At 47.1% G+C, this 17,729-nt stretch overlaps 1 protein-coding gene across 1 annotated transcript in view; it reads right to left on the bottom strand.

Annotated features, from left to right (window-relative positions):
* TCN2 (transcobalamin 2) overlaps positions 1–12,418 on the bottom strand; it is a 153,993-nt gene extending 141,575 nt beyond the window's left edge. Inside the window, exon 1 of the mRNA XM_086943302.1 lies at positions 12,301–12,418. The gene's annotated coding sequence lies outside the window, so the exon portion shown is untranslated. The remainder of the gene's footprint in view (positions 1–12,300) is intronic.
* Positions 12,419–17,729: the final 5,311 nt, after the last annotated feature.

Here is a 17,729-nt window from a genome sequence, read left to right as displayed (position 1 = left end):
GCTAATGATCCTTCTCAGAGCAGCCAGGAGCCACAGACTAGGTGACCTCTGCTGATGAAGACGGGTCGAGCAGCCCAGGCTTTGCAATCAACCTCTGTGCAGCTATGCTGGAAATGATAGGGAGGAACTGGAAATAGGTATGGAACTGTGCCAGTAAGAACACTTGTAGATCCTTGTACTTGGCTCTCAAAAAGGAATTCGGTCTACTAATATATCTTCACATCACCATGCATGCAGGAGAGAAGTTGCAGTGTAACATAGATACTACATTCAGATTATTATTTTTTGCATTTCTATATAGCACGAACTCGGTCGGGCCAATGGGCAATGAAGTGATTCACACAAGCACCAGTTAATCTAACAAGGTCAGATTAATTTATCAAGGTCAGATTAATTTATAAAGGCATTGGGAGAATAAGTGATTTGCCCAGAATCACAGGATGCTGAGCTGACGCCAGGACTCGAACGTGGTTCCCCAGTTCCAAAGTACACAGCTCTGGCTGGAAGGCCACATCCTCTCATACTACTTTCAGTTGAGTTGTTAAATCTATTGAATTAATTGTTAATTCTATAGAACTGAAAGATACTAAGCTTGTAACCTTAAACAAAATATTTCAGAATGGACAATCTCATGAAGTAATCAGTTAAGAGAAATAGGAACATAACAAACATCATAAAGGGACCCGCAGAGCCGCTCAAAACTGCCACTTTTCTGAAAACCATAAACTGGGCGCCTATTTTACCCTTCTAGAATCTTCATCCATCAAGCTGCTAAGTGCTGCATCTCTTAACACGATACCGCACCTCTGTGGTCTTCACACATGACACAAAACACTTCTCACACAGGATTAAAACAAGACAGCAGTGCTTAATTTAAGCCAGTGGCTTCACGTGCTTGGCACCGGCACTTAACTGTCAGCACTGGCTCTAGTGATATTCCACCACAAGCGGATGCTATCTGCCCAATTTTGAGATGAGCACAGCAAGAAGTAATTTAAATTGTTAGAGAAAACCCCAAACGATCCCTGCCAGACGCAGCTGGACCACCTGTCAAATTCCCTACCAGATGACGTCAATTATGGAACACTCAATACATCACAAAGAAACGTCATCCCAACCTGGCTGGAAAAGCCCTATTACAATATAACAGTTTAATAAGTCAATATCCATTAAAAAACAATGATACCTGCCGCCATTATTATAGTTTTGGGAGGCCTGGAATAGTCTGAATTGTCACACTTGTAGGAGTGTGAGGATTCATAGTTGTGTTTGTACTGTTCTTGGCAGCCCTGGAAGGGGAAATGGGTGAAGGATGCTGCAGTCGTCTCCCGAAAAGGCCCTGACGCGTATTTGTTTTGTTTTAAAAAGTAAGCACTGATTCCAACCACACACCATATACGGTTCAGCCTGCTAGCATGGTGAGCAAGTGCTTCAGCACACCACACAGACGTAGTAAGCGCTAAATAAATATTACAATGCAATAATAAAACTATTTTACCTTTCAAAAGAATAGCATTGCTTGAGCATCACTTTTATTGCAACACATTTTTAGGAAACTAGACATTCTGACCCACACCACCCGACAAGACTAAACACAGACTGTTCCACTTCACTGCAAAGTCAAAGATTAAAGAAGAGATACTTAACAAATTAGTGAACTTTCCAAGTCAACCTGCAGAACTTCTCATAGATATTACCTAATTGACTCGGAGTCACGCAGGCCCCGGTAAACTGGCTTGACATTCATGAATGTGAAATAATGAATACTAATTAAATAGAGTTATAGGCTGTACCTAGCAAGCGTTAAATACCTAAATACCTAAGATAAAATGCAATTGTCCCTTAAATGAGTTGATGATGCCTAATGTAACAGAAAACAAGGCAAAGGTATGTGCAGAACCAGGAAAAGAGAAAGGGGAGGAGCGAGAGAGAGAGAAAGGTGGGGAGGGAAAGAGCGAGAGAAAAAGATGAGGAGGGAAAGAGCGAGAGAGAAAGCTGAGGAGGGAAAGAGCGAGAGAGAAAGCTGAGGAGGGAAAGAGCGAGAGAAAAAGATGAGGAGGGAAAGAGCGAGAGAGAAAGCTGAGGAGGGAAAGAGCGAGAGAGAAAGCCGAGGAGGCAAAGAGCGAGAGAAAAAGATGAGGAGGGAAAGAGCGAGAGAGAAAGGTGCAGAGCGAGAGAGAGAAAGGTGAGAGGGGGAGAGCGGGAGAGAGAGCGAGAGAAAGGTGAGAGGGGGAGAGTGAGAGAGAAAGGTGCAGAGCGAGAGAGGGAGAGAGGGAGAGCGAGAGAGAGAGAAAGGTGAGAGGGGGAGAGTGAGAGAGAAAGGTGCAGAGCGAGAGAGGGAGAGAGGGAGAGAGGGAGAGAGGGAGAGAGGGAGAGAGGGGGAGAGGGGGAAAGGGGGAGAGGGGGAAAGGGGGAGAGAGAGAGAGAGAGAGAGAGAAAAGCGAGGAGGGAGAGAGAGAAAAGTGAGGAGGGAGAGAGAAAGGTGAGGAGAGAGAGAGAGAGAGAGAGAGAGAGACAGAGAGAGAGAGAGAGACAGAGAGAGAGAGACACAGACAGACAGACAGAGAGAGAGAGAGAAATGTGAGGAGAGAGAGAGAGAGAGAGAGAGAAAAGAGAGGAGGGAGAGAGAGAAAAGTGAGGAGGGAGAGAGAAAAAGGTGAGGAGAGAGAGAGAGGGGAGAGAGAGAGAGAGAGAGAGAGAGAGAGAGAGAGAGAGAGAGAGAGAGAGAGAGAGAGAGAGAGAGAGAGATAAGTGAGGAGGGAGAGAGAGAAAAGTGAGGAGGGAGAGAGAAAAAGGTGAGGAGAGAGAGAGAGAGAGAGAGAGAGAGGTGAGGAGGGAGAGAGAAAGGTGAGGAGGGAGAGAGAAAGAGAGAGAGAAAGGTGAGGAGGGAGAGAGAAAGGTGAGGAGAGAGAGAGAGAGAGAGAGAGAGAGGTGATGAGGGAGAGAGAAAAAGCTGAAGAGGGAGAGAGAAAAAGCTGAAGAGGGAGAGAGTGAAAGGTGAGGAGGGAGAGAGTGAAAGGTGAGGAGAGAGAGAGTGAAAGGGGGTGAGAGAGAGAGCAAAAGGAGAGGAGAGAGAGAGTGAGAGTGATGAGGAGTGCGGACGAGAGAAACGGGAGAGAGAGAGAGAGAATACTTCTGCTGCCTGTGCTGTACCTATTGCGGGTGTATTAAGGGAGTTTATACCCTAATGAAATCTTCACCAGCAGACTTCCCTCTAACCTTTCAATGTACCAATCGAATCATTTTGACTTAACTGGGGCTTCAAATGTTTTCATTATCAAAAACCACAGGGACATCAACTTCCTTTACACCACGAACTGTCACAGGACAGCTGGCAGAAGAATAGGCTTACACACAATCAGACACACACAACATGCAGCAACAGTGAAATACTTCCGAAGTGTGAGAAATAAATATTGGCAGCTGCTACACTTGTGCTACCTCATGATTGCAAAGCTTAAAGTCCCCTTTCAATATCTATGTCAACATATTCATTTCACTTTAACTTAACAAATGCTCTTTCCACAGACCTGCACACAAACACTACCACAAACACAACAACACCTTAAAACTGCCCCCCTAGCAATATATACGTTTTGTGTTACACAATTAAACTAGGGTTCATACATGCAACAGGCTACTTTTCCTTTATGTTTAATTACAAAGAGCAATTATAAAAATGTGTAACAAAACATTCTGGGTGTCTTATTACAATATTACCATGTACTGCATATGCCATGCAAGTGCATTTTTCGATACTAAGGCCTATATATGCAAGTATCTAGAAACAAATTAGCCAGCCCTATTGGCTATGTGTTGACTCATTCAGCTACGGTGATCCTAGGGTTACGTATGTGATTCTCTCCTCCATTTACCATTGTCTTTAGCACTAATATGGGATTATGGGCCCCTTTACTTTCTTACACCGAGCTCCAAATCTTACTAATCTGTAAACTATCTTTTCTGCATGCATCTCTTTCCTGGGGCTGGTTAATCACTTAATTGGAAAGACCTATTTCTTGTTCAATCACAATGCCCCAATCTTTCCATGTTACAAAGTACCTCCAATGGTTATATGTTAGTTTTAGACTTGTTTAGCCGGCTGCCAGAGCTGGTGTCCTACTGTAAATGGAGCTTGTAGCTTCAACACACACACAAACATAGAGAGAGAGGCCTGTGGGTCAGCCCCTTCAGCCACTGCGGGTCTGAAAAAATGATGGATTTAGGCCCAGATCTCTGTACGGGGGTGAATGTATGATATTGTTCTGCATTCTGTCTTTATGCATCTGAAGTATTTTTGACCTTTTGTATCAGCCCCACGAGAGGATTGTTTATTTCGCAGGAGTGATGGAAACGTAGCCCATCTTCACCAAAAATACAAAGTGAAACTTTAGATTGGGTGAACAGTGAGCTATTTTGAAAAGATTTCTAACAAAGGGTAGGTGGCACTGAGAACAGAAGTCATACATTATCACAGCTTTTAGAGTTTGTGAAGATAAGTGACAATTCAAATGAAGGAAATAGCACCACTGTCTGATCTGGCCTCCTGGGCAAGCACATTAACCCTTTCATGACTTTTTTTGTCAGGTGAGTTGCTTTTGTCTGATTTTTTTATATTGCCAGTGAAGTCAAGTGAAATCACAGCGCAAAAAACAAACAAAATATTATACGCATGCCTTATTTTCTTTATATGTGGTCAACATCTCTTGGATTCTTTTGCACTTATATGTGATCTGTAATCCTACATGTGTTTTCTTTCTTGCCTTTCATTGTTCTTTTTGTATTTCTTTATTATTTCCATATTTTCTTCTTTCCACCGTTTATTCCCCTTTTCATTCTTTCTTCCCATCCTTTACAGCTTTCTTTACAAATTCCCATTCTTCTTTTGCACCATCTTTCTATCCTGCTTCCTTTTATCTTTCATTCATTATTTGCAATCTACTTTCTTTCCTTTACGCTTTTCGCTCCATTTGCCTCCAACTTATTTTTTTCTTTGCCGTTTTAATAACTTTTCTTTCTTTTCGTCAGCGTTTTACACTTTCTGGTACCTTTTGAACCCCACCTCACAGCTCTGTCATTGTAGTTTATTTATACACTATTTATCAGTTTCTGCTTCTGACTTGCAATAACATGCGTGCCAGAGATGAAAGTTAAAAAGGGCCACAAAAAAAATGTACTCTGCCCCAGTATCACCCTGTTTGAGCAAGTATAGCGGGTACTTAACTACGCCCATGCAGCCTTATAGATGCTTCCAACCAACGGCGGTTTCCATCAGGGACGCTCTTAGACGTGTTTTTCTCTACCCTGACCCCACTGAACTGACATTATAGAAGAGATGGCTTCACCAAGTGATCCACAAGGGTCTTTATGAGATGGGTGGAAGGGCTGCTGTGTGATCCTCAACAAGAGAGAGCATAGCACAACAATAAGACCTGCATGGTTTTGAGTGCGAAAGCAATTCAAACCCTCCTGGATGGACTGAAGTCAACTACATGAATGTGGTTGTATGAAGAAGTTTAAGACCCTGGCTCACCACCTGAAGCACATCTGCTGTCACTACACTGACAAGATGGGTTTTGAGAGAAAACTATAAGAGAATATTTGATGAGGTAAATTACTGCCCCAACACAAAATCCCTCTTTGTTCCCCTATGTTTTTAGGGGCGAGCCTGCGAGTGCATGCACTAATGCATAAGTCTCGCTTGTGAGACATTCCAGTCCAAAGCAATCCGCCCCACTCCAGTCCAAAGCAATCCGCCTGCAATTCGCCCTGCTCCAATCCGCTGCACCCCAGTCCAATCCATCTCACCCAAATCCAATCAACCTCACCCCAGTCCAAATCACCCCACTCCAGTCCAAATCACCCGACACCAATCGAATCCAGCCAAATTCAATGTACCCCACCCAATCCACCTCAATCCAATCCACCTCAACTGAATCCACTCTACCCCAATCCAGTTTGCCTAAATTCCATCCAATTCACCCCATTGCAATCCAATCTACTTTGCTCCAATCCATCCCACCCCACCTCACGTCAATCCAATCTACGCCACTTCATTCCACCGCACTCCATTCTACCCAACACAATCCAATCTACCCAATCTACACAGTACAATCTACCCCACTCCAATCATCCACCCCACTCCAAACCACCCCACTCCAATCTAATTCACCCCATTAAGTCCACCCCACTCCAAACCACCCCACTCTACCCCATTCCAATCCAGCCCACCCCAGTTTAGTCCAGCCCACTCAATCCGATCCATGCAGCCCACCACTCCCAATCCACCCCACTCCAGTCCATTCAACTCCAATCCACCTCACACTAATCCACTCCAATCCACCCCTTAACTCCACTATAATTCACGCATCTCCAATCCACCCCACCCTAATCCAATCCACTTGACACCAAATCAATCTAAAGAACTCCAATCCACCTCAACCCATTCCAATCTACCCTACTCCAATCCACCCCATCCAGCCGACCCACTCCAATCCACCCCACTCAATCCAACCCACTCTACCCCATCCAATCCTGCCAGATCTACTCCAGTCCCATCCACTCCAACCCACCCCACCCTATTCCACTCTACGCCACTCCATTTTACGCGAATCAAGTCAATGACACTGCACTCTATAACACTGCACTCTACAACAGTCTCTGCCACTGAATCGCTGAACTCTACTCCCCTCTTCGACACTCTACGACTCCTACTCCAACAAATCGATTCAACAGCGTTCTACTCTCCCACTCCACTCTAATACACCACACCACTAACTTTTAGCCATGCTGAACAGCAGCCCAACTGGTTTACAACATGGCAAAACCACATTGCCAGAGCCAACAGCTCTTGTATAGGCGAGATGTATTGAATTTGCCAATGCTTGTTCTTTTCTGTTGCCCATCCTTTTCTTTCTACTCTAATTTCCTCTGGCGTGTTTGACTTTCATGTACTCTCTTTATCTCTAAGGAAAATGTTTTAACTTAAAAGGCTTCCGTTTGTGGTTTCACTCAAATCATTTTCTAAAGAGGGAGCAGAAAAGTGCGTTGTTTTAGACACCTTTTACCAAAAGAAGATACAATCTAATTAAAAACTGAGATTTGCACCTAAACATGGGTATTATCCCTGGGCCCATCGGACACAAAATGTGGTTGTCTTCCATCAGTAGGAGCAGCGCCATATTCCAGAACTTGAATCCAGTTCTAGCTACTGTAGGGTTAGTGCGGTATGTCCTAGCTGAAGGAATACATCCACTGTGGCACATCCTGGCTGCTGCAGGGCTGGCCAGCCCATGGAAGGTTGGGCTCTTTCTACTAGCTTCAATTATGAACAACATTGACTTACAACTGGGGCTGCACTTTGAGGATGGCGCAGTGGGGAAAACCAATGCTCACTTAACCAATCTACAAACAGTGCTGACAGACTTCACTGGACCTCACATGAATTGGGGTGTGAATTGGGGTCTTGACTTGGAGCTGGGGGAGCATGGTCCTTCTGCAACAGTACTGAACCAGCCAGGCCTGTCTCTGGAGCAGTCATCTGTTTGTGATGCTGGTGCTGCTACCAGAATCCTGTACTAGGCCGACCTGTTGTGGTGCAGAGCTTACCTTCATGCAAAGTTGGCAGGGACAGGAGTCTACGCCTGCCCAGCATCTGGTCGAGAGGAACAGGAGTTAGAGGACGCTTGGCTGGTCACTGGCTGCAGGTCTTTGGCCTACCAAAAGTGGAGTTGATAGGTGATTCTGGATGCCTGACATTGCAGCACTTCGCCCACAGTGTCTTCTATGTTGAAGAGTATGGAGGCCACTGGTAGACGTCTTTGCCAGTTCCATCTACGGTGGACCAAAATCAGTCAGACCTGCTGCATGGGGGAGGCAAGGGAGAGTAGAGTGGTCTGGGACAAATAACCACTAGCAGTTTTTACGGGACCCACATTTGGTGGGCCAGTTTTGAATTTTAGTGAACCTACAAGCTACCACCATTGAAGCTGCAGCTGAGGAGCAAAAAGACCCCCTCTCCGGTCTGGTCAGTGTGATAACCTTGTAACGAGGGATGGGTTACCGCAACTTTCCAGCTCAGAGAACCCTCTCCTCGGTTGTAACAGAGAGGAATGCAAAACATATACTATCACTGATGTGTTACCTTTCCATGCTAGCAGTGTGCAAGAACTATTGTTACCAATTCTTTAACCTGTACATGGAGTGGGCTTTGGCTCTACCCAGGAGTGGTCCTCTCACAACCCGCCTTTGGATGTTTAGTAGTGTATCACATCGCCTGCTAGGAAATGCTAGCATTCTAATGCATCAGGAACTATGTTGCATCTCAGAAGTACACTCAATCATCACATATCACATTTTTATCACATAAATGTGCAATATTTTGAAAGCAATTCCTTCCGTATTTTTACTGAAACAAGCTTTTTAAAATATTGTAGGCCAGAGTGAAAATGTAAGCCAGACCTATTGGCTTTGCAAAAACCACAGTTGATGGACAGAATGCAGAACAATGTCATACATTCACCCCAGTACAAGGATCTGGGCCTAAATCCATCGTTTTTTTGCACTCCACACCACCCCAGTTCAGACATGGCCATATGCAAATCAGTGCCTCACGGGAACAGTCCAGCCCGAACTGCCAAGCCATGCCGTCCCTGGACCGGAAACAAGCTTCCGAGGACCGGTTTCTGGCTTTGCCAATGCTTTTTCAAATAAGTCAACAAGTTGAGCACACCATATTATCACCATATTAGGGGCATGTCTAGTGCTGTAGGGGTTTTTAAAGCAACAGCGCTACACCACGGCAACAGTTAGAGAGACACAGAATTGATGGCTGAAAAACTCATTAACTTTACCTAGGCGCTATCGTGACTAATAATTCATATATAATAAAATAAAGATCAATATTTATTCGCGCTACAGCTGAAGGTGCTTTGTGTGACTGGTTATTTGTAGGTCTTATAAGCACACATAGGAGCAGCAAAACGTACAGGAGACGCATCCTCTGCAGGCCAAAGGTCAACAACGGTCCTGTTGGACCATTCGCAGGTCTGGGTTCAAAGGTAACTCCTGACAGTATCACTCAGCAGTTAAAGGGCCCTCGCTGTGAACTCATTAACATTAAGTGTTGCAATCCCCGCTGGTCTCGTGTGCCGAATCAGCAGGGCAAGCAGCCGAGGGTGTAAAAGGGAAACCACGTAAGCAAAATAAGAAAGCGTTTCATGAGCCAGACCTAACCCACCAAGGCCGATCTCTCCGCCCGGATAGGGTGGGATAGGAGACCTTGTGTCAAGTGTTCATGTTCCAGCATGTCAACCCGTGTCCCTTTGGGAGGACAGGAGTCGCAATGCAGTGATAAATGGCAGAATACGGCAGGGACTCGGAGGGACCATGCGGTGCCCTTTGTACATGCGTTCTCAGGGCTCTTCACATCCAGCGTGCTCGAAACTCTAATGTTCTTGAAAATCAGCTGCCATTTTAATGGAGATCTTTCCAAAAATAGAGCCAGTTCCGTCACACTAGCGTGGGGGCTGTTCCACTGTCTGGAGCAATCCTCACTGTTGGACCCGCAATCGGGGCCATATGTATCAACAAACCCTTTTGCGATTCCTAAATAGCGATTTTTAAGGAATCGCTATTTAGGAATCGCAAAATGGTATGTATGAAGAAAATCGCTTTTTTTTAGCGATTCCTTAATCTTCCTTATTTGCGAATTCGCTTTTTGCGAATTCACAATTAAGGAATAATTTCCAATGCATTCCTATGGGCCAGGAGGCCCATAGGAATGATTGCGAAATAATTCTCAAAGTGCGAATTCGCATTTTGCTAATTGCAATTTGAGATTTATTTCAAGGGTGCAGGGGTGCCTCAAAGACACCCTGCTGCACCCCTGAAATGTACATGAGTGTGCATATGGTGCACATACATGCCCTATGGGCATGTGTGTGCATCACATGCCACCTTCAAAAATGCCAAATTGTGCATTTTTAGAAGAATTCGCAAGTTACCATCAACTACAAGTTGGTGGTAATTTGCGAATTCTTAACCATAATTCGCAGCCCAAAAATGCTACATACATAGCATTTAAGGAATCGCAAAATTGTGATTCCTTAAATGCTATGGCAAAATAAGGAATCGCAAATCTTTGCTATTCTTTATTTTGCGAATATTTCATACATACCAAAACATGCAAAAAGGCCTTTTGCGATTCGCAAAGGCGGAAATTCGGCGATTTTCGGCCTTTGCTAATCAAAAAAGGCTTGATACATATGGCCCTAGGAGTCTCTACCAACAGCATGTCCTTCATTCTAGGACACACTTAGTAGAGCAGTCACACCATAAAACAAGGCACATGAAATCTGGCTGTATGTCTGGACATTTTCTATTTGCCCTAACTAAATTAGACAGTCAATATTAAAATTAACCTTCGTCTTAACTATCTGGATTTGCTGGTCCTGCTTAACTCTGAATATTCTCTGTAAAAAAACATAGGGCCATATGTATCAAGCTTTTTTTGATTCGCAAAGGCCGAAAATCGCTGAATTTCGGCCTCTGCGAATCGCAAAAGGCCTTTTTGCATGTTTTGGTATGTATGAAATATTCGCAAAATAAGGAATAGCAAAGATTTGCGATTCCTTATTTTGCCATAGCATTTAAGGAATCGCAATTTTGCGATCCCTTAAATGCTATGTATGTAGCATTTTTGGGCTGCGAATTATGGTTAAGAATTTGCAAATTATCACCAACTTGTAGTTGATGGTAACTTGCGAATTCTTCTAAAAATGCACAATTTGGCATTTTTGAAGGTGGCATGTGATGCACACACATGCCCATAGGGCATGTATGTGCGCCATATGCACACTCATGTACATTTCAGGGGTGCAGCAGGGTATCTTTGAGACACCCCTGCACCCTTGAAATAATTCTCAAATTGCGATTAGCAAAATGCGAATTCGCAATTTGAGAATTATTTCGCAATCATTCCTATGGGCCTCCTGGCCCCTAGGAATGCATTGGAAATTATTCCTCAATTGCGAATCCGCATTCCTATGGGCCTCCTGGCCCCTAGGAATGCATTGGAAATGATTCCTCAATTGCGAATCCGCAAAATGCGAATTCGCAAATAAGGAAGATTAAGGAATCGCTAAAAAAAGCGATTTTCTTCATACATACCATTTTGCGATTCCTAAATAGCGATTCCTTAAAAATCGCTATTTAGGAATCGCAAAAGGGTTTGTTGATACATATGGCCCATAGCTTGTGCAACAGACCTTCCATTATGGAGATTGATCTCAGACAGTCCTATCCTGGAAGGCGAACCACTGTATTGAAATTCATGCTATTCAACATATTATTGTCTTTATTGTAACAGGAATGTTTAACATGTACCTTGATGTCACAATCCTTCAAGAACGGCGGAGACCTTCGCCAACACCTGACTGCCTTTCTTACAACTTATTTTACTTATTTTATGTTTGGTACTTATGTTCCTTATGTTCATGGTCTCTTGCCTTTTGTGTTACATTTTTTTTTAAATCAATAAAAACTATTTGAAAAAAGAAAACGAAAAAAAAAACGTAGCCTTATGGAGTTTTAAATGTGCCCATCGGAGGTGAATCAAGAATATAGCTCCCAGAATTAACCCATTTGTGTGTTTGATTTATTTATTTTTGTTATAAAATCCTAAACTTTCAACACGGTATCCTCGTGTCACCTAGTAATCAGATATCCCTAACCTAGGGTGCCCTATCTCTCTCATCTCACACCTTTGACCAGTCACCAGAGACTTGCTTTCGGCCAGTTACAGAAGCCTGCAGAGGTCACTTCTCTCCACCTCAGCAAGGGCAGTGATTCCGCCTGTGGACTCTGAACCCACACATCATTGTTACCAGGTACGTTACTTCCATAGCTGTCAATCAAATGGCTCTCGAATGTATGAGGACGAGGTTACAGACATATTACTAGTCTAATCATTTTAACATAAACAAAACAATGCTACACACACAGTGCGTAAACAAGTCATGCGAAAGTCAATATTTAAATAGTTGTCACGATTATACATTGCCAGGGGCTACCTCACAAGGGCACGTCCCAAACGTGGGAAGAAAACACGTCTTTTAAAACTTCCACTCGAAACACCCGCGGACCTTAACTTTAAGAACTATCTGAACCCTGGGCGATCATGGCTGCTGTAGCCGCAGTTCTATCTTTTTGTATTTTTAATTAACATTTAGGCAGAAGACCTAGGCATTAAACAATTTCCCTGTTAAAGCCCCCCGAACTGCCCTCTCGCCTACTCCTTACCTGTGATTGCACACCCGCCCGCGGAGCAGTAAGCCCTACCCGCCGGTATCTGGAGAACGAACGCAAAGTCGGACTTTGTTTTGGTGTCTTCTGCTTCGTTCACATGACTTTCCTCATTGCCATCAAGCCCCGCCCACTGTAGTCAGCATTTCTTTAGGACCGCAGTTTAAAGGGTCCGCGATGCAGATCGAGGCGGCCAGGGGCGGCTAGTGTGATCTGAGTGTGGACGACAAGGAGAGAAGTGATTAACTACCCACCCTGAGCGCACCCAGAAAACAAGCATTGGAAATGCAATAGGTCTCGCATTAGAAAAGTTGGAGTTATTGGTCTTGTAAATGACATATTTTATTTATTTGTTGGTTTTTAAAATTGCTAAATTGATGGCTTTGTCATTTACAATGCCAATAGTTATAACTTTCGCGAATGTGACACCTATAGCATTTGGAATGCAACAGGTTTTGTATTTACGTGACTTAGATGGCAGCTCTGGTCGTTAGGCCACATCTCTAGAGAGCAGGAGAGTGCAGCAGGGGAGAGAAGCACAGCAATGCAATAGGTCTCGCATTAGGAAAGTTTGAGCTATTGGTATTGTAAAGGACACATTTTTTATTTATGTGCTTGTTTTGAAAATAGCGAATTAATAGCTTTGTTATTTACAATGCCAATAGTTTTATCTTTCGCAAATGTAACACCTATTGTAACACAATATGTGTTGTGAGGGTGAGTGAGGGTGAGGGTGAGGGGTTGAGGGTGAGGGGTTGAGGGTGAGTGAGGGTGAGGGGTTGAGGGTGAGTGAGGGTGAGGGGTTGAGGGTGAGTGAGGGTGAGTGAGGGTGAGTGAGGGTGAGGGGTTGAGGGGGAGGGGTAGAGGGTGAGGGGGTGAGGGAGGGTGAGGGGTTGAGGGTGAGTGAGGGTGAGGGGTTGAGGGTGAGTGAGGGTGAGGGTGAGTGAGGGTGAGGGGTTGAGGGTGAGTGAGGGTGAGGGGTTGAGGGTGAGTGAGGGTGAGTGAGGGTGAGGGTGAGTAAGGGTGAGGCTGAGGGTGAGTGAGAGTGAGGGTGAGTGAGGGGTTGAGGGTGAGGGGTTGAGGGTGAGTGAGGGTGAGGGTGAGGGGTTGAGGGTGAGTGAGGGGTTGAGGGTGAGTGAGGGTGAGGGTGAGTGAGGGTGAGGGTGAGTGAGGGTGAGTGAGGGTGAGTGAGGGTGAGGGGTTGAGGGTGAGTGAGGGTGAGGGTGAGTGAGGGTGAGGGAGGGTGAGGGAGGGTGAGGTTGAGTGAGGGTGAGTGAGGGTGAGTGAGGGTGAGTGAGGGTAAGGGTGAGTGAGGGTGAGTGAGGGTGAGGGTGGGTGAGGGTGAGGGGTTGAGGGTGAGTGAGGGTGAGGGGTTGAGGGTGAGTGAGGGTGAGGGTGAGTGAGGGTGAGGGATTGAGGGTGAGGGGTTGAGGGTGAGGGGTTGAGGGTGAGTGAGGGTGAGGGTGAGGGGTTGAGGGTGAGTGAGGGTGAGGGGTTGAGGGTGAGTGAGGGTGAGGGTGAGTGAGGATGAGGGGTTGAGGGTGGGTGAGGGTGAGTGAGGGTGAGGGTGAGTGAGGGTGAGTGTGAGTGAGGGTGTGTAAGGGTGAGGGTGAGGGGTTGAGGGTGAGTGAGGGTGAGGGGTTGAGGGTGAGTGAGGGTGAGGGGTTGAGGGTGAGTGAGGGTGAGGGTGAGTTAGGTTGAGGGGTTGAGGGTGGGTGAGGGTGAGTGAGGGTGAGGGTGAGGGGTTGAGGGTGAGTGAGGATGAGTGAGAGTGAGGGTGAGTGAGGGGTTGAGGGTGAGGGGTTGAGGGTGAGTGAGGGTGAGGGTGAGGGGTTGAGGGTGAGTGAGGGTGAGGGGTTGAGGGTGAGTGAGGGTGAGGGGTTGAGGGTGAGTGAGGGGTTGAGGGTGAGGGGTTGAGGGTGAGTGAGGGTGAGGGTGAGGGGTTGAGGGTGAGTGAGGGTGAGGGGTTGAGGGTGAGTGAGGGTGAGGGGTTGAGGGTGAGTGAGGGTGAGGGTGAGTGAGGGTGAGTGAGGGTGAGGGTGAGTGAGGGTGAGGGTGAGTGAGGGTGAGGGGTTGAGGGTGAGTGAGGGTGAGTGAAGGTGAGGGTGAGGGGTTGAGGGTGAGTGAGGGTGATTGAGGGTGAGGGTGAGGGGTTGAGGGTGAGTAAGGGTGGGTGAGGGTGAGGGGTTGAGGGTGAGTGAGGGTGAGGAGTTGAGGGTGAGTGAGGGTGAGTGAGGGTGAGGGTGAGTGAGGGTGAGGGGTTGAGGGTGAGGGGTTGAGGGTGAGGGGTTGAGGGTGAGGGGTTGAGGGTGAGTGAGGGTGAGTGAGGGTGAGGGGTTGAGGGTGAGTGAGGGTGAGTGAGGGTGAGGGGTTGAGGGTGAGTGAGGGTGAGTGAGGGTGAGGGGTTGAGGGTGAGTGAGGGTGAGGGGTTGAGGTTGAGGGGTTGAGGGTGAGTGAGGGTGAGGGGTTGAGGGTGAGTGAGGATGAGTGAGGGTGAGTGAGGGGTTGAGGGTGAGGGGTTGAGGGTGAGTGAGGGTGAGGGTGAGGGGTTGAGGGTGAGTGAGGGTGAGGGTGAGTGAGGGTGAGGGGTTGAGGGTGAGTGAGGGTGAGGGTGAGTGAGGGTGAGGGTGGGTGAGTGAGGGTGAGGGGTTGAGGGTGAGTGAGGGTGAGTGAGGGTGAGTGAGGGTAAGGGTGAGTGAGGGTGAGGGTGGGTGAGGGTGAGTGAGGGTGAGGGTGAGTGAGGGTAGGGGTTGAGGGTGAGTGAGGGTGAGGGGTTGAGGGTGAGTGAGGGTGAGGGGTTGAGGGTGAGTGAGGGTGAGTGAGGGTGAAGGGTTGAGGGTGAGGGGTTGAGGGTGAGTTAGGGTGAGTGAGGGTGAGGGGTTGAGGGTGAGTGAGGGTGAGGGGTTGAGGGTGAGTGAGGGTGAGGGTGAGTGAGGGTGAGGGGTTGAGGGTGAGTGAGGGTGAGGGTGAGTGAGGGTGAGGGTGAGGGGTTGAGGGTGAGTGAGAGTGAGGGTGAGTGAGGGGTTGAGGGTGAGTGAGGGTGAGGGGTTGAGGGTGAGTGAGGGTGAGGGGTTGAGGGTGAGTGAGGGTGAGGGTGGGTGAGGGTGAGTGAGGGTGAGGGGTTGAGGGTGAGTGAGGGTGAGGGGTTGAGGGTGAGTGAGGGTGAGGGTGAGTGAGGGTGAGGGGTTGAGGGTGAGTGAGGGTGAGGGGTTGAGGGTGAGGGGTTGAGGGTGAGTGAGGGTGAGGGGTTGAGGGTGAGTGAGGGTGAGGGGTTGAGGGTGGGTGAGGGGTTGAGGGTGAGGGTGAGGGTGAGTGAGGGTGGGGGGTTGAGGGTGAGGGTGAGTGAGGGTGAGTGAGGGTGAGGGGTTGAGGGTGAGTGAGGGGTTGAGGGTGAGGGGTTGAGGGTGAGTGAGGGTGAGGGGTTGAGGGTGAGTGAGGGTGAGGGGTTGAGGGTGAGTGAGGGTGAGGGTGGGTGAGGGTGAGTGAGGGTGAGGGGTTGAGGATGAGTGAGGGTGAGTGAGGGTTAGGGGTTGAGGGTGAGTGAGGGTGAGGGTGATTGAGGGTGAGGGGTTGAGGGTGAGTGAGGGTGAGGGTGAGGGTGAGGGTGAGGGTGAGGGTGAGTGAGGGTGAGGGTGAGGGGTTGAGGGTGAGTGAGGGTGAGGGGTTGAGGGTGAGTGAGGGTGAGGGTACATGCTTTTCACTTTCTTTAAAGGCTGTCCGTGCATCAAGGGTAGTTGACTGAACTTTAAGTATAATAATTGTACGTACTCTTTGGTGGCATTGAGCTCACACCCTCGAATGGTCTTCGGTAGTATTGTTTCCTGTAGAATTATATTTCCTGCTTATAAAGCGCATGTCTCGGTCAGTATCAGCAAAGTGGTATGTGCATGTGAAAGTCGGAGAGTTGGAGGCGGTTAAGGAAATGCAGAACATTCTGCAAAAGTAATGGGAAACCATTTTTATCTTGAAACTGTTTTTAACCGACAGTCTTTTATTCCTAATCATAGATGAGTGGGAGTAATGCAGGGACTGGAGCAGCAGCGCCTCAGTTTGGATTGGTGTGGCAGGCAGGAGAAAGTCAGGAGAGGGAGGAGAGGGAGGAGGGGGAACTGCTTGCGAAATGAAATTAAAAGCGGCCGGGCAGGAAATGCTCTCGGTAGCATTCGTTTGAAGTGTGAAGCAGGGGGCGGGAGCAGCCTTTGATGTGCGGATAATTAGGGGAGGAGCAGCCAGGAGATCCAAGCTGGGGAACAGATGGCTGGCGATTTGGTGCTGTGCATGCGCATTTTAGGTCAATGCGCTTGCGCATTGACCTAAAAGCCACGGGCACAGCACCAAATCGCCACAGTTAGGTAAGCTTTGTTTAAAGCCCTATAGTCTCGCAAGCTCGATGCGCATGCGCATCGAATAGCGAGACCTAAAAACATTATGGTTCAAAATGAGTGAAGGGTGAAGGGTGGACTTTGCAGCGGTTTTCAAATGAATTGGCTGAAAAGACACAGATTTCAGTCGAGGGAGCGGGTATATGTAGGGCTTTAAGTGGGCCGGGTCTGGGACAGTTAGTAATTCAAAGCTTACATTGAAAGGTGTTCCCATATTTATGTCCTGAATTTTACTAACAAATCAAACGGATCGATATATGAACAATGAATGTAAAAAAGCGTGAAGGTAATCCATATCAGGTATTATTTAGTGCCTGTTTGTATTTCACGTGTTTTACCTACTCTTGCACCAAAATGCCAATAGAGTGGCACCCTATAGGGAATCAAAGAAAATAAAGTTTCAGTGTTTAAACCAACCCCTTAATGATATAGTCTACTACTTTAGAGCGCTGAACATCAAACAACTTACTTGAAGCAGCACAAACCATTGGTAGAAGTTCACAAAAACATTTCCTTCATATCTAGTGGGTGGGCCGGTAACAATCTAAAGCAGAGGTCTTAAAACTTTTGGATGCCGAGACCCCCCTGTCAACATTTTCAGGTGTATGGACCCCCTCATGACAAAAAATTCCAAACCTGTTGGCAGAATCTGCATATTTATCAAACTCCAGCTCTGGTCCAGGTAGCACAACAAGTTTTGGTCTCAGAGCAGGAGTGGGCAAAAAGCCTGGATTCATGGCTCTGCAAACTGTTTCCTAAGCCTACATATTTAAGGGCAGCTTTACGTTACCTGGCATATCCCTGGAAATCAGCAGGGATGCGCCAAGAAACGTGCGACACGCAATGCCATTATTGCGCCACAACGGATGCACTGTATTTACAATGCGGCATGCCATGGCGCAAGGATAGGCAGATGCGTGTCGCATCTGCCAGCTTAAGGTTGGAGCAGTGCTGGAGTTGTGTCGTGGGCGCGACGCACTCCAGCACTGTGCCAACCCGGCCTATCTTCCACATGGTGCGTCACACCTTACGCCTGCTTCAAGC

This window comes from Lissotriton vulgaris, chromosome 11 (genome assembly GCF_964263255.1).
Source record: "Lissotriton vulgaris chromosome 11, aLisVul1.2, whole genome shotgun sequence".
Classification (NCBI taxonomy): domain Eukaryota; kingdom Metazoa; phylum Chordata; class Amphibia; order Caudata; family Salamandridae; genus Lissotriton; species Lissotriton vulgaris.
Note: the sequence above shows the minus strand (reverse complement) of the source record. Positions and strands in the feature narration are given on the sequence as shown.